This window comes from Varanus komodoensis, unplaced genomic scaffold, assembly GCF_004798865.1.
Source record: "Varanus komodoensis strain SLA01 unplaced genomic scaffold, ASM479886v1 scaffold27, whole genome shotgun sequence".
NCBI classification, from domain to species: domain Eukaryota; kingdom Metazoa; phylum Chordata; class Lepidosauria; order Squamata; family Varanidae; genus Varanus; species Varanus komodoensis.
This window is the reverse complement of record NW_025335701.1, coordinates 14,100,004-14,114,125: the sequence shown is the minus strand read 5'-3', so window position 1 is coordinate 14,114,125 and position 14,122 is coordinate 14,100,004. Positions and strand designations below refer to the sequence as shown.

The window sequence follows — 14,122 nt, the reverse complement described above, 5'->3', positions numbered from 1 at the left end:
TATGAAGTGGATTGAAGCCCCTGCCATGGGGGGCAGAACAGGAGGAGTAGTGAATGGCGCATTCACCATCACCCAGTCGAGAAGAACTCGCCTCCACACTGTGCCTTCCCTGCACAGCTGAAGCTGCCGCTGCAGCTGCTCCCCTGTTCCCCACCCTGTCGCTGCTGCTGCCCGCTCTGCAGATCGTCCCAGGGAAAGCTGGCTGAGTGGACAGCAGTGGCAATCCGAGTGGCAGGGAGATCGTGGGGGGCAAGAGCAGGGGAGAAGATGAGGAGGTAGGTGAGGAGGGAGGTTGACCAGAAAAATGGGTGGAGGTGATGGATGGAGGCAGATGAAGCGGAAGGAGAGGAGAAGGAAGGACTGGCTGGCACTGGCACAGGTGCTTTCCTGCCTCAGGTTGTGGACCTACTGAAATGAAAGGATAATTAGCTGTCACTAGTTGCATTGCTTATACATTGCCTCCAGTAGCCAAAATGCTATGCCAGTTTCTTCCAGGCTTCCAGTTGGCTCCTGTGGGAATGGAATGCCGGACTGGATCCAGCATGGCTTTTCTTTGGTTACATGGGGCCCAGAAGCAAGTTCAATGGTGCTCCATAGGGCTAACCGCCAGGCACGTGTACATGAATCCCCTGCATAGAGAATAACTTTCAGGAGGGCAGCCGTGTTAATCTAGCAAAAACAGCTGTAGCACCGGAATGCCTGACGGAGTGCCTTTCTCAGCAGGAATCTATTTGTACACAGTGGTCAACATCTAAGGTGCTCTTCCAGGTTCCTCCTTCAACTGGGCCTTGGAAAGTGGCAACAAGGAAGGGATCCTTCTCAGTGGTCCCCCCTACATTCTGGGAGCAGGTCCCCAGTGAGCCCCATCTGACACCATCAACTTTGTTATCATTTTGGTGCCAGGGTAAGACCATCCTCTCCGGCATTTGGCAGCACATGGGGTTGTTCTAATCACCTTCTGGATTGTTCTTATTAATTGTTTACAATTGCTTTAGATATGTGTGTCTCTGTGCCTTTTGTTGTTGTTTATATGTTTGCATAGGCTTTCAATAATGTACTTTTAGTGTTTTAATCTTTGTCAACTGCCCAGAGAGCTTTGGCTATCGAGAGGTATAGAAATCTAATAAATGAAATGAAATGAGATGAGATGATTAACCTTATCAGGCAAATGTGACGGCTGAGATACACAAACACACATACAAGACTATAGAAGGAAAATGGTAGAAATGTGAGTTTTAATAGTATACTGTCTGTCTGGAATTAAGTCCTAATGAGTTAAATGGGACTTACTGCCCAGGCATGATGTATAGGACTGTAGCCTCAACAGATGCAGGCCACCCGTTTCTTGCCTGGGAGGACTGGCAAGTGACCATCGTGACCATTCACAACAGCACTCACCTTAACGAAGTAAATTAATAAGTGGAACAGGGAATCCTGATCTCTATTCACACCCAAAGGAAAGGAATCAAACTTTGTCATACTACTGATTTGGCTATTTGATGCTGGAGTCTGCCAATGAAGTTATGGTCCTGTTGTTTGGAAAATCAAAATTGAAGTGGTCTGGAATAATCATTTTAAAAGTCTCAGACAAACAGTGTTCTTCATTTTCTATTCAAGCCAAATCAAGAACTCCTTTCCAATTTATCGGAAGTTTAAAGAACAATTGAATTCCCAGACCATATTATAATGTATAATGAATACATCAACATTTCTGGAACTGCAACATTCTTAGCCGGAAAACTTGCTCTGAACTTTGCCATTCAGGATGTTAGAAAACAAATTTGTGTGGAACACAGTATCTTATCTCTTTGACAAACAACACAGCAAAACAAGAAGTAACTTAATAATGTGATGTGGTGAGATAGAGCATGATGAAGAGAATGCATGATTTGCCTGCTGTCTGGAATGTCTTAAACTCCCTAAATTTTAGTGTTCAATGGAATAATGAGCTGAAACAACATGCCTGTTTAAAAACCAATCAAAAAGCCATTCTAAGGGATTAAACATGACTAAATATATGCACTACCAAACAGAATTCAGATCAGAGACTGGATTCAGGCAGTCTGGATCATTGGGCAATCACTGAGATCAACACCCCAGTAGGGGGCCCACTACCAGCCCATGAAGTTCCCCGGATCTGTGCCAGGGCAGCCATCTTGAGTGAGTCAAGTTCAAGGAAGTGGGAGCCCAAATAAAGAAGCAAACAGGATCAAAGAGCAAAGAAAAAGTCAGGCCAGGAATAACCCCAAAAACACCAGAGCTCAAGTAGACCTTGTTATTCTAGCAATGTTTTTCTAAGAAGCTAAGAAGCTTCTCTTAGAGAAGCTATCTCTAAGAAGCTTCCCCAGGAAGAGCCAATGGCTAGCTCATTAGAGTCTGTCCAGACAGAGATTTCTCACTGGCAAGCTGTAGTGTCATGGTTTGCCACAAGGGGCAGCAGTCAGCACTTCCTGTCACTTCACTGGGAAACTGCAGTGGTGTCTCTCACCCCATGGGGTAGTGGGCAGTGGCTACCATGAATTCTGCATGCTCCTCTTCTTTGCTGCCACTGCCAGTTTATCTGTCCTTTCAGCATGTCCACCTGGAGACTATAAGTTTGAAGCCCTATAATGCTAAAAAGAGAATCGAGGCATTTCCTGGTTAACCCCTATAAAAACCAAGCAATCAGAAAAACAGTAACAAGTAAGAACTCCATAGCAGAACCTGATGAAGAGCAATATTGCTAAGAGTGATAGCAATAGAGTTGAATTCAGAAGTAGATGGCTCTCAGGTCACAGAGATTCAAGACTAGGGTTTTCCTCCTTGTGCACCCTTCTGCTTAATAACTCAGTGGGAAGACATTCACTTCTAGTTGCTTGGTAACCCACCAGATGGGGATTGCTAAATTAAGTCTGGTCTCTGACCCAAAAGGAAGCTTCTGGAGCAAAAGCAGAAGCTCCTCTAAAACATTGCAACAGGCAGCATAGCAGCAACTCTTCTTTGGCAGCCTAAATCCATTAAATGGCCTTAATTACTCAAAATCCATCTTTTGCTTTCACACACACAGTCTGTGTGTCTTTGAGAGAGAGATGCATTGCATTGCATTGCAGCTCCATTAAAGAAGTATCACACACCAGACGTTTTTAGCATATTAGGACTGGCTGTTAAATGCTGGTGGTTTAATGTATTTATTTTTTAAAGGAAACTGAAGAATGGTTCCCAGTGAAGCAAAGCAGTTTGCTAAGCAAACTGCACCAAGGGTAGGCAATGTATGTATCTCTGAGGGCGGGATAAACATGCCTTGAACCGCATTCAAGGCAGAACAGCTGGAAAACATTTCAGGTGGGGTTTTCGCCAGGGGTTGGCAATGGCTAGCATTGGACTGGAATGTTTGTGTATTTTGATTTATAGTTTATTAAAATCACAGCTACCTGATGAGAAATCCTTTACTGACCATGCAAACTCCCCAATCATAGGCCCTCCTATAGGCTGCAACCTGAAGAAATTCATATTTTAGATCACTTGGGGAGGTGGTACACAAGGAAATCACAGCTTTGCCAGCTCATATCCTCCTTGGTCTTGTTTTTGCTGTTTTGGGAAGCTGCATAATATTAAATCAGTCTATTTATCCATCCAGGCCAGTAAAGTTGATTATAGTGTTATGGTAAAAACCCTGCCTGCCACAACCTCTTTGTTTTCCTGGAAATTAGGCAGACTTCCTTCCTTCCTTCCTTCCTTCCTTCCTTCCTTCCTTCCTTCCTTCCTCCACTTCTTTCACGGGGATAAATGTCTCAGCATGTAGGACTTCACTGCTTACCTTATTCAGTGCTTACATTCAGTGCTTACAAGGAGGGGACTAGAAGTCCCCTTGTGCTCACATGCTCTATTTCACAAGTTTGTGAAAGTTCACAAGTTTGAAAACTGAGCAAGGCACTTTGGGGTTGCTTTTGCTGTTAAAGGTCTTTTGAGCAGCAAGAGCAGCAGCAGCAAGAAGCAAAACAACAGTGACAACTTGCTCACCTTTCGGGCACTCTGAAAGCAGTGGCACTAGAAAGCCTGCAGTCCTGCTAGGGGGTTCCAGAAAGCTCAAGCAGCTAGAGAGACTGCACAAACGGAGCAGGGCAAAAATTGTGAAACACAGGGCAAAAACACACCCCTTAGCCACCTCCTTATAGGAAGGTAAGCCCCACACACAGAGATATTCTCACCCCTTCCTGCAATTTTCAGGTACAGATCTCTCTTTGCCCCACTCCCCAGTGAATGGTCAGAAATAGATAGAAAGGTTTGTCTCAGTGCTGGTCTCCTCCCCTGGATACCAGCAGTGGCTGCCCAGTGGCTCAGGGACTAGTCTAGGACATCACCTGAGCCTTTCGAAGTGGCGGTGCACGGGATGGTTCCCTGGAGACGGTTTGGATACTAAGCAGCTCTGCTTCCTCTCTGTCTTCTGCACCAGCTGAGGATCACAGTGGAATCTTGGCTTGCCACAGCCAACATTGGAGAGCATAGAGCAGGACTGGGAAAGCGTGGCCATGTGTTCTGCTTTGCAGAAGACAGTCCTATATTTGTAGGTTGTCACAGGATGCTTCTTCATTGAAAGGCATCCTTGATTTGAAGCCAATCCACATCTGGTTTGAAGAGAAAGCCCTAATATGGAACTCCTCAGGGACTTTAAGTTTGCTCATGCACAGTTAGGTCCTCTTAGCAAACTAGAGCAAGTAAGCACGGCATTTGGTCACCAATGTCCTCACTATGGGAAAGATGCATTGTGCTTCCATTGAATTTATAGTATTCCCCTCTCCCCAAATTAGCATGTGGAATATGCATGGCTATCTGTATCTTGACATTAAGAAAACTAAGATCATGGCATCCAGTCCTCTCACTTCCTGGCAAATAGATGGGGAAGAAATGGAAGTAGTGACAGATTTTATTTTCCTGGGCTCCAAGATCACCGCAGATGGGGACTGCAGCCAAGAAATTAAAAGACGCTTGCTCCTGGGGAGGAAAGCTATGGCAAATCTAGACATCATACTAAAAAGCAGAGACATCACCCTGCCAACAAAAGTGCGTATAGTCAAGACTATGGTTTTTCCAGTTGCAATGTATGACTGTGAAAGCTGGACCATAAAGAAGGCTGAGTGCCAAAGGATTGAGGCCTTTGAATTGTGGTGCTGGAGGAGACTCCTGCGAGTCCCTTGGACCGCAAGGCGATCAAACCAGTCAGTTCTAGAGGAGATCAACCCTGACTGCACTTTAGAAGGCCAGATCCTGAAGATGAAACTCAAATACTTTGGCCACCTAATGAGAAGGAAGGACTCCCTGGAGAAGAGCCTGATGCTGGGAACAATAGATGGCAAAAGAAGAAGGGGATGGCAGAGGATGAGGTGGCTGGATGGAGTCACTAAAGCAGTTGGTGTGAGCTTGAGTGGACTCCAGGGGATGGTGGAGGACAGGAAGGCCTGGAGGAATGTTGTCCATGGGGTCGCGATGGGTCGGACATGACTTTGCGACTAACAACAACAACCACCTGTATCTTTTGTCCTTTTTTGTGGTGCGTTTCCCCTGTTTTGGCAAGCTTGAAGGGGCTCTCCTAGACTGGTATGAAGACCCCACTCATTGTCCTTGGGCCTCTGGTGGACCATAGCATTAGGACCAATGAGCCAAATTAGATCTGTCTTGATCTATTTAGAGCTGGACTAAATGAATTCCTCACCTTATGGGTTAAAAATATCCTCCCATACTGAGTGAAAAGCTCAGGATCTGTCACCATTATGCCCTCTGTACAACATCTTCATTGGAAAGGCATAGGGAGCGATGTGATCAGGGGCTGTTCCACTGGTCCTTTCAGAGTTTGGTCACTTGCCAGAGTTGGAGAGTTTCTGGGGAGCTCAAAGAGATCTCCTCCTTTGGGTGGCTTGTAGGAGATATGGCAGAGACTCTAGGAAGAAGTTTCTCATTGAATATCAGATGAAGCAACCTTTCCCAACCAGGCACACATGTAGGACTGTAACTGCTATCATCCCCAGCCTCCCGTTACCCCCAGCTCACATGGCCATTGTTCTTGCTGGCTGAGGGTGATGGGACTTGTAACCCAACACATCTGGAAAGAGCTGGTTTGGAGAAGCCAGTTGACAAAGCATCACAGACACTGGAGAGATTTGTGGATTATGCAGTGAGCCAAAATGGCACAGTGGGTGAGTGCTGGACAGACTTGGGAGATCCGGGTTCTACTCCCTGCTCAGCCACGAAGGTCACTCAGGATCTTTGGGCCAGGCACTCTGCCTCTCATCCTTTCCCACCTCACAGGGTTATTGTAAAGACAAACCAGGCTGAAGAAAATCCTTGTGGGTAAGGATTAAGTATGAATAAAGAATAAATAGAGAAAAGGGAAATACTGTGTCACTCCCACCCTCCAGTCCAAGTAAAATATCTTTTTAATGAAATGGTACTGCTACTAATAGCAACAGTAACAGTAATAGCTTTGGCAAGTATGAGAGCAGTCTGGCTCATTGAACCAAACAGCATGGCCAGTTTTGGGGAAACAAGGAAGGAGCACGGCTAGCACACCGCAGTCCGCCTGCCTCTGGCAGCTAAAGCTGTTTACACGGTGGTGCAGCAGTGTCCCCTCCGGCATTCCGTCACTTTTTGTCTTTCCTGTGGGAGCCACAAAGCCCCTCTGGCCTGGTACAGTCCGATTTGGTAGGGCAGACTGACAGACGGGATTCTGAGCAAAGCTGTTGTTTGTGATCTCTCTGGTAAGCCCCGTCCCGCATTCCAGGCTTCCCTGGCTCCCATGAGATGCATTTCGCTTGAAGCCTCTCTTCCTCTAGATAAATGAAAGCACGCCACTGGGTGTGTGTGGGGAGAATCCACTCATGTACAGCAAGCATGCAGCTGGAACCAACTTCGGCTTCTCCATTCCTATTGCTTTCTTCGGAGTAGCTCTTTTTGGGTGAGGAAGGCAGCATTGGAGGCAAAGACAGACATGTCTGTGGCACTGGAAAGCCTCCTCCTTCTTTCCTGTACCCTCACCTTCAGCAACCTGGTGTGCTCCAGGTATGTGGTACTATACCCCCGCACACATCCCCCAGGCATCCTGATGCAGCAGCAATGTCTGGGTTCACAATAAGGGGTTCATCAGCCAGCACGTTCTGAAATGTTTTTCTTAGGAAGAGCTAGCAACAGCAAAGCCTTCTGTTCTTCCCCTTTTGGAAAATAAAACACAAATATTTGTTTCCCCAGTGTAATTACATTCTACAATTGTTTTGATAGCATTAAATGATATACAGGGATGGATGCAGGCAGAGGGCACAGCCTTCTGAATGTTTGGACAGAAGTTCTGCCATTTCCAACATTTCCCAGCCAGCAATGCTGGAAGTTATAGGACCTTTCGTCTTTCTTAATATGCAGAGCATTGCATCCTTTATTGTGCTTAGAAAGGGCCCATTGAATTCCTTGGGCTTCCGTTAGCCAAGGCTAACTATAGATATCTTCATCTCCATGAATCTTGTAAGAGTCCAAGAGTACAGAAAATGTAACCTTTTATCCTCAAGAAATTCATCTAGTTTTAGCTTTTCTCCATTCCTTTGAAATGCAAAATATGAATTTTCTAGAAGGAATTTCATCTTTTACTTTAGACAGAATTCCATGACAATGGAAGGATGCTCAAAGCTTTCTCCTATAAAGAAACGCCAAGCTTTGCCTCTTTAAGCTTCTTTCCACCTCTGCACACGAAGCCACACAACTTTTCTCAAGTATAAGAATTTCAAATTTACTGTGATTTTTTCTCTTTCATGTGAAAGTTCATGCCAATTCTATCTGAATCCCTAGCAATCTTGCAAGTTCTGTGTAGGAATCAATTCTCATGTTTCAACACACATTAATGAAAGAACTGAAGGGGTGATTTTATTAACAGTGGGTTATTGCAGAGATGAAACAGGGAGGACAAGAATCTCCAATTCCACCTTGGATTCCTTGGAATAAACTTTTGATATAAAGGTAACAAATAATGAATATGAATTAATAAAAATCTGAAACATTCTTTTACAAATGATAACAGTTTTTTAATTTTCCTCTCTGGCCTAGTCCTTTCCCATATATGGAACCTTTTATTCACTTGGATTACATTTTGATAAAGGGATACCATTCCACATTTTTTGAGTGATAGGAAAGTGATGCAGTGAAGTCAGTGTTCATCTGTTAATCTGCCTACAGCTTGTCATAACCCCAAACTTCTTCCTGCTTCACAGATAGACAAATTCTTCCTGAAGCACAACAGATAAACCCTGCTTTGTTGTTGTTGCTGTTGCTAGTCGCGAAGTGGTGTCTGACCCATCACAACCCCATGGACAACATTCCTCCAGGCCTTCCTGTCCTCCACCAACCCCCAGAGTCCACTTATGCTCACACCAACTGCTTCAGTGACTCCATCTAGCCACCTCATCCTCTGCCATCCCCTTCTTTGTTTGCCGTCAATTGTTCGCAGCATTAGACTCTTCTCCATTGAGTCCTTCCTTCTCACTCATAGGTGGCCAAAGGATTTGAGTTTTATCTTCAGTATCTGGCCTTCAAAAGAGCAGTCAGGGTTGATCTCCTCTAGGACTGAACGGTGTGATCTCCTTGCAGTCCAAGGAACTCGCAGGAGTCTCCCCCAGCAAAACCCTGCTAGATCAAGCCAAAGTTGCACCTTGCCTGTTTTCTGAAGTTACCAACCAAATACCTCTGGGATATCCACAAGCAAGACAGGAGAGCAGCAACTATTTTGGGACCATCTTCAAGTTTGAGAGGACTTTGGCCCAAGTGTCCTCTGACAGGACCTGAAGGTGACTATTTCCACATCACCAAAAACAAGCAAGGAAGCAAACAAAGGGGGACAAAAGAGAACATGGCTTTGCATAACAGTTGCATGTCCCAACTTGCAGGTATAGGTACAAATAAAGTATCTATATGTGCAAAGGCAGCATCTGTTCTTTTAAAGCAACCATTGCATTAAGCATAGTTTGCTGCTGACATATTACTGGCAGACAGCTTGTTCTGTGGAAAAGAGAATATTGCAGGAAAAAATCTAGATCAGTAAGGTTAAACTACAGAGAACAGGCTGGGAAATGCCTGTAGAACCATAAACACCATGACAGTAGATATGAAGATAATAAACATGAATGGGCTGAATTTCAAGACATCAAATATGTTCAATTATAAGACTTGAAAAGAAATGGGAAGACACTGGGCATAGTTGCTTCTCTGCTCACAGAAGGCATTCCTGGTAAAGTCCAGGGTCCAGAAGAAGGCAACAAAAATGATCCAGGGTTTGAAAACACTGTCCTCTGAGAAGAGACTGAGTGGACTGGGCATGTTCAGCCTTGAGAAGAGAAGACTGGGGGGGGGGGGGGGGGCATGGTATCCCTCTATAAGGACCTCAAAGGCTGTCACAAAGAGGAAGGTCAAGATCTCTTCTCTCTGATACCAGGGTGTAAGACATAGAATAATCAGTTCAAGTTGCAACAACCCAGATTCAGGCTAGGTATCAGGAAAAGCTTCCTCACTGTCAGAGCAATACGGCAGTGGAACCAGCTGCCAAGAGAGGGCATGGGTTCTTCCACACTAGAAACATTCAAAAAGAAATTGGACAGCCATCTGAGTGGGATGGTGTAAATTGGTGTCTTGCAACAGGGGGTTGGACCTGATGGCCTTCATGGCCCCTTCCAACTCTACTATTCTATGATTCTATGAAGTATGCATGATGCCCTTGTCCTATTTTCTTTTTCTGTTTCAAACTTTTTTCAGCAAGTACCGTAGCAATATTTTCTATTATATTTTCTGTTTCTAGAAGTGGCTTGCATATATTTGCTTTTTGTTAATGAAAAAGACACCTATGGTCCTGGGAGAGCTTTCCAGGAAACCTACGATTGTCCCAGGTCCCCCTTCAAGCCCATGGGCAGTGTTGGGACCTCACCAAGAACCCAGTTGCTCTCCTCACCACCTCTTCTGCCTGCTTGCAGCTGCATGGAAAGAACCACAAGGAGAGATCAGAAAAGGGACAAGCCGGTGGGTGAGGAGGAAAGAGTGGGCAAAGGACTGCCAAAGATACAATGATTTCTATGGCCTCCCAGCCCAGTCCCTGCCAACTCTGCACAGGTGCCTCGGCCCATCTAAAGAAGATAATCGAACAAAACAGACGTTGCAGGGAAGAGGCAAATGTTACCTCCACCACTCCTCCTGCCCTGCCAACAGCAGCCCACAAGCTTTGGATGGCGGAAGCTCCACAGTTCAGAGGTTTCCAGCTAATAAGGTGCAAACCATAAGAGAGCACTCTGAATGTCTTAAAGTTTCATCCATTTGCATCTATTTAGAAAGCAACTGTGCATGACTCAGTGCTTCCAAGTGTCCAAAAAAAAAAAAAATCTCCCTGAGCCCAGACGTGAAGAAAGAGCCTGTCACGAAGCATGGGGGCCTGCTTAAGTAGATTTATTAGCCTTAATTTTAATTCTTCCACAAATATAGAAATAACTGCCTTGGTTTAAATTGGAATACATCTCCCTGCAGTGGGGAAGACCATGATGAGATGATCTGTATGCCTTCTCAGGTTGCTACCCATTTGCCAAGTGTTCATCTTCAAGGTACCTGCTTGTCCTTCTTCTGGAACTACTTCTTTCTGGAACTACTACTACTCAACTCCCTTGGCCACCTAATTAGAAGGAAGGACTCACTGGAGAAGACCCTGATGCTGGGAATGATTGAAGGCAAAAGGAGAAGGAGGTGGCAGAGGCTGAGGTGGCTGGATGGGGTCACTGCGGTGGTTGGTGTGAGCTTAGGTGGACTCCCTAAGGTGGTTGGTGGAGGACAGGAAGGCCTGGAGGAATGTTGTCCATGGGGTTGTGATGGATCAGGCATGACTTTACAACTAAACAAAAACCAAAAAGATTGTCTTCCTAAGTAAAATTGGTTCAAACAATAAACAATGCATTCAAATGCAATCAGGAGCATAAGAGCTGCTGAATAAAAGCAGTACCCAACCCAACAGGGCTACTCACCAGCCGAAGGCCTTCTTGAGTAAAGTGTCTTTGCCAGCCAGTGGAAAGGCAGCAGAGAGGGGTTGAACACAGCCTCCCTTGGCAAGGAGTTCCACAGCCTGAAAAGGGCCACTGAAGAACCCCTTTCTTGGGTCACCACCGGACATGCCTCTGAAGGAAACAATCGTGAAGAAAAGGCTTCTCCAGAGCATCTCAAGAACCAGGCAGGCTTGTATGGAAGAAGACAGTATTTCAGGCAGCCAGGTCCCAATCCATATAGGGCTTACTCAGTCAATAGCTTGGCTTTTTAGCTACCTCCCAATCCACTAGTGCTCCTAAAATGCCACTCCAGACCTTCAGACAGAGCCATTTGTACTTGGGTGAGCCATTCCTTTTTGCCGTTTTCATCAAGAAGAAGGCTTTGGCAAATCAATAACAAGTGTCCATATGTTGTCCAGGAGAAAACAGAAACTTCGGAAGTATTATCTTGTCAGAACATATGCTTGTGGTACCCATTTTATCTCCGAAGTGTCATTCTGTTGTTGGCTTTTAAAAGTGGGAGAATAGATTCAGTCGTTATGGTGAGGAGACAAAGAAATCAATAGTCTCAAACATATAGCCTGTGAATCTTGCAAAGTGCCTTCCTTCTCTTGGTTCTTCTGCCCTCCAGAATGGAGAAACAGCTCAGCTGTTGATGTTGTCCACTGAGCTTACTGTCAAAATAAAATGAAAATAAGAAAGGGAGATAACAGATGAAATAGAACAGAAGATAGCAAAGAAGGGATCATCCTTCTTTCATTTATAATTTCAAAAAGGATTATGTTAAATTGCTTTTCCTTTTTCAGTTTGCTAATGCCTATAGTTAATCTTGCTTTGGACTGGCCAGCATTTGCTTTAGCATAATCTCTTTCTCGTTCTTTCCAACATCTCTCCTCGAAAGGTAGAACATTATAGTTTAATTCTTCTTAACATCTTGATGTGTTCCACCGAAATCAATGGGACTTATCTCTGAGACTGCTTCCAGCCAAGAATGTAATTGTTCAAATGGCCTTGTTTTATTCACAGGATTTTATGGAGGAACCTGATGTCATCATCTTCCATTGGTAGCCCTCCCCTGTTTTCCCACCATCTCCTCCTTTGTTTCCTTGCTACAATATGTGTGTGTGTGTGTGTGTGTGTATCCATTACAGGAAAAGGATGGAAAAGCTGCATGATGTCCTTTGGCTGATAGTGCTTGGAACTGTCCATCTGCAAGCAGCCCGGCAGAGCTTTGTGCAAATATACTTGAACCATAAGAAACTGATAGCTGCCCAAAGGCAATGTCTGCCACAGGGATGCTACTGAAAACGGGAACTTCAGGTGAGATCACTTTCTCCCTCCTGAAGCTGTAACAACTAGGAGCAGGTATGAATGAATGCAGCGTTACTGCGTGCACTTCCTTGACTGCAGTGGCCAATGGCACAAATGAAGTGGCCAAGCGCACGAAGATACACGGGGCCATATTTATCTCAGAGCCATGTCAGCTATGCTCATGAAGGCGTCTGTGCCGGCTACCAGGTTTTGCAGCCTTGGGCAAGGCAGCCTCAGTGGGATCCATACCTTCTTACCAGCATCATCACCAGCTGTCCTGCATCGTCTTTGCCTTCTCTTCAATGGGACCGCTTGCTTGCTTGCTTGCTTGCTTGGCAGCCAGAGGGCCAGCGGACTGCTTAGGCCGTGACATCTGCTGCTGCTCCTTCTCGTCCACAGTGCCGTCTTGGCCAGAGTGACAAGAAGGTGAGCATGGGAGTTGCACTTGTGAAAGGGAGGAGCAAGTCTAGGGGACCCTTCTCTGTATGCTTCTGTTGAGATACGGGCCCTTGGCAGGTTCCCAGCTATGCCTGCCACTGACGGCAGCACTGCCGTGGAAGATGAGCTGGAATGTAGCCTGCTTCTTGCAGCTATGGAAAGAGATGATGGATGGAGCTGTGCAGCCTGAATATCTGAGCAACAGAAATCTTGCTTCAGCACATGCTTGTTCATGTACATGTTGCTCTTGTCCACAGGCTCGGCTACTTGTTTCCACATGTATGTTCATAGCTATGAGGCTCAAAAGCTTTTGTGGCAGTGTTTTTCAAAGGAAGTTAAATGAAGGCCAATTAAATGTTACATCTACTGGAAGGTTATTAATCTCATCTAGATTTTTAAAAAGCTAATTCCAGGAGAGGAGGACATTTTTAGCAGGACCCCATTGCACAGAAAGGGGAAGCATAGAAACTGAGCGAGTCAGAAGGGGCCTCCCAGGCCATCTAGTCTGACTCCCAGCTCCAGCTGGCTCTGAGCATGACATGCCTACCATGTGCATGTCCAGCCTATCCTTGAACACCCTCACCGATGGGGCTTCAACCACCTCCCGTCGAAGCCCATTCCATACCCTTGGGGATCTAATCATCAGGAAGTACTACCTGGCGTCCAAATTGAACCTTGGTTCCTTGAGCTTGGCTCCACTGGGGCGCATCCTGCCCTCTTCTGCAAGGGAGAACAGGTTTCTACCCACCTCCGTGTGACACCCCTAGTTTAGCTGCAATCCGTCCCTGGCCACTCAAAATTGTCCTCACTGTATGTATGAGAATATAAACTCACACTGGCACCAATGGGAACTTCTTTTTTAAAAAGTTGTGTATTGCAGCATTTGTGCACTTTCAGTGGGACTGTACTGGGGAGGGCAAGTATACCTCTCTCTTCCCCATGTCTTGCGGTTTTGAAATGGAAGGGAGAGACATCTCATATTGTCATTAATGTTATTATAACCCAAATGTAGTTGCTAACCACACAGTAAAAATAACCCACCGTTCTGTCCTCTGTTCTTTTCTTGACTACCATACTCTTCCACAACTTTTTTCAAAGCCCACTGAACACCGCCAGCCCAGTTCATTACATCAGCATGAGATAAAATTTCATCTTGAAATGTTCCCTCTGTACAGATTGTCTAGGCATGAGCTGAGAAGCTGAAAGATGAATTGAATTCAAGGCAAAGGTCAAGCATGAAAAGAAGCTGCAGGGAAGAGGAGACAGGCTAGAAAAGAGGTTCCATTCCATGCTTCATGTCTTTGGGGCATCTCTCTCTCTTTCTCTCTCCCCCCCACCTCTCCCCCCAC

At 45.5% G+C, this 14,122-nt stretch overlaps 1 long non-coding RNA gene across 1 annotated transcript in view; it reads right to left on the bottom strand.

The window, feature by feature from the left end:
• The window catches only part of LOC123025368, a 156,073-nt gene extending 144,065 nt beyond the window's left edge, over window positions 1-12,008 (bottom strand). The window contains exon 1 of the long non-coding RNA XR_006415108.1: window positions 11,007-12,008. This is a non-coding gene — a long non-coding RNA (uncharacterized LOC123025368). The remainder of the gene's footprint in view (window positions 1-11,006) is intronic.
• Window positions 12,009-14,122: the final 2,114 nt, after the last annotated feature.